This window comes from Chlorocebus sabaeus, chromosome 9, assembly GCF_047675955.1.
Source record: "Chlorocebus sabaeus isolate Y175 chromosome 9, mChlSab1.0.hap1, whole genome shotgun sequence".
Lineage (NCBI taxonomy): Eukaryota > Metazoa > Chordata > Mammalia > Primates > Cercopithecidae > Chlorocebus > Chlorocebus sabaeus.
In genome coordinates, this window is record NC_132912.1 from 28,737,819 (window position 1) to 28,740,731 (window position 2,913).

A 2,913-nucleotide genomic window follows, 5' to 3' on the forward strand; every position below is an offset into this window, starting at 1 on the left:
CCAGGCTGGTTTCAAATTCCTGAACTCAAGTGATCCACCTGCCTTGGCCTCCCAAAGTGCTGGGATTCCAGGCTTGAGCCACCATGCCCCGCCAACAGTAGACAATCAAAATTGTCAGAGGTGCTTGAACTAGAGTGACTCCATCTTGAATAGAGACTGGGTAAAATGAGGCTGACACCTACTGAGCTGCATTCCTAGAAATAAAGTCTTTCTAAGAAATAAAGACTTTCTAAGTCACAGGATGAGATAGGAGGTTGGCACAAAGTGCAGGTCACAAAGACCTTACTGATAAAAGGATGCGGTAAAGAAGGTGGCCAAAACCCACCCAAACCATGACAGAGAGAAAAGTGACCTCTGGTCGTCCTCACTGCTCATTATACGCCAATTACAATGCATTAGCATGCTAAAAGACACTCCCACCAGTGCCATGACAGTTTACAGATGCCATGGCAATGTCTACCTTATATAGTCTAAAAAGGGGAGGAACTCTCACTTCTGGGAATAGCCCATGCCTTTCTGGGAAAACTCATTAATTATCCACTCCTTGTTTAGCATACAATCAAAAAACAACCATAAAAATAGCCAACCAGCAGCCCTCGGGGCTGCTTTGCCTATGGGGTAGCCATTCTTTTATTTCTTTACTTTAATAAACTTGGCTTTTCACTTTACACTGGGTTTGCCTTGAATTCTTTCTTGAGAGAGATCCAAGAACCCTCTCTTGGGGTCTAGTTCAGGATCCCTTTCCAGAAACAGAATTGCAGTACCCCACATGGTAAGCATTTAACAAACGCCTGTTGAGTGAATGGGTGAAAAATTAGTAACTCAATGTACCATCAATAAACAATTAGAGACAGTCTTGAAAATATTTAAAGTGGGATGTGGTGGTTCATGCCTGTCATCCCAGCACTTTGGGAGACCTGATGTGGGAGGAGCACTTAAGGCCAGTAGTTCCAGGCTGCAGTCAGCTATGATCACATCAGTGAACTCCAGAGTAAGACCTTGTCAACAAAAAAGAAAAGAAAGAGAAAGTATTTTAGTTATGGTGGTAAAAGAATTGACTCTGAACGAAAGGAAAGAAAGAAAGAGAAAAAGAAGAAAGGGAGGGAAGGGAGGATAGAAGGAGGGAGGGAGGGAGGAAGGAAGGAAGGAAGGAAGGAAGGAAGGATTTTAATTATGGTGGTAAAATAATTGACTATTCTTCTGCCTCCACACAACCTGCGACCAGCAGCTGGTGCCCAGCATGCACATTTATCACTACCAGCACCAGAGGTAAGAGATGCTATGGCTGGAGCTGCAGAAAGAGCCTCCTGAGGAGCTGGAGTCTGCAGATGAGAATGAAAGCAGTGACTTTATGGTGTACAAGTGTCCAGGCCGGGCCCCGAACAGGGAGATTGTGGTGTGCAACCCTCTCTTTGACCACTTCTCGCTGTTGGTGCCTCTGCTGGGCCCACACTCGCTGGGGCCACACTCTCTGCCCCACTGAAGTGATGACCCCCAAGGCTGCAAGACACCCACCTTCTCCATGAGTGGGGGAGAGGCAGGGCCCACGCTTCTCATTACAAAAATAAGTTCTGACACTCTGAGTACTTGTGGCTGGGCTGGGGAGGCATTGGGCCCGGGGATCTCTTGCCAGGGAGACACCCCCCTGTAACTTTGTGCTAGGGAATCTTCTGTGCCCCTTGTGTCTCTTCTTTCCAGTCTGGACCTTCAAACTGGAGGGGGTGAGGAGAACCGTAAAGCCCAGGCATCAATGGGGAATTCTGGAGACAAAAGCTAATTAAAGTTCATTTTCTGTGGAGAGAAAAATTCTAGACATAAACCTAATGTAAAGAAACACATAAAATTTTATTGGAGGACAAAAGAAAAGTCAAGTCGAATAAGCACACATATCATGTTTTTGGATGGTAAGAATAAACATTGTGAAAGTCAATTTTTTTCTTTTCTTTTTTTTTTTTTTTTTTGGTGAGCCAAAGATTTATTTATTCATTTCTTGCATTTGAAGTACTCTTTGATAACATCCTTGGCCTGACACTCCTTTCCATAGTCCTTAACTACTACACAACTGCAACCAACCACTTTACAGGGTTTCCCCTCTCTGTCAATTTTACAAAGGCCTCCCCATTCTCCTAGTTTCTTGTTGTCATCAACCTTAATTAGGTTGATTTGGTGTTCAGCACAAAGGGCCTCCACCAACTTGACATACATAGGCTCGTCACAGTTGGATGCAAGCACACAAAGATGGGCTTGGCGCTTGTCTAAGGCTTTGGCAGCTTCGCGAATTCCACGTGCTAGGCCATCGTGGATGAGGGCGGTCTTCAGCACCTCTTGTAAAGCAGTATTAACGTCCATTACACCTCCAGCAGTAATGCCCTCCTCGGCCATGGCGGTGGGTTAAGGGTGAAGTGGAATCTTGAACGCACCCAAGCCTCTGCCTCCATGTGACTTGGTGGCAGCAGGGAAAGAGCAATTTTTTTCTTTTCTAAGTCATCTATTAATTCAATGCAAGCTCATGAAAAGTTACAAAGAGATTGTGTTAGTCCATTTTAGTCCATTTTATGTTGCTATAACAACGCCACGGACTGGGTAATTTATAATAAACAGAAATTGGTTTGGCCTATAGTTCTGGAGTCTGGGAAGTCCAAGAGCATGGCACCAGCATTTGGTGAGAGCCTTGGTGCTGCATCATCCCATGGCAGGAGTTGGAAGGACAAGAGAGAGAGGGCTAGAGTAAGACAGGGAAGGTGACCCAAATGTATTCTTTTATCAGGAATCCAATCTTGAGATAACTAACCTACTCCTGCCATAAGGTCATTAATTCATGTATGTAGGTAGTGCCCTCATGATCTAATCACCTCTTAAAGGGCTCATCTCTCAACATTGTTGCATTGGGCATTAAGTTTCCAACACATGAAC

General features: G+C 44.8%; 1 pseudogene; it reads right to left on the reverse strand.

The window, feature by feature from the left end:
• Positions 1 to 1,983: 1,983 nt before the first annotated feature.
• Positions 1,984 to 2,427, reverse strand: LOC103238059 (small ribosomal subunit protein eS12 pseudogene; annotated as a pseudogene).
• Positions 2,428 to 2,913: the final 486 nt, after the last annotated feature.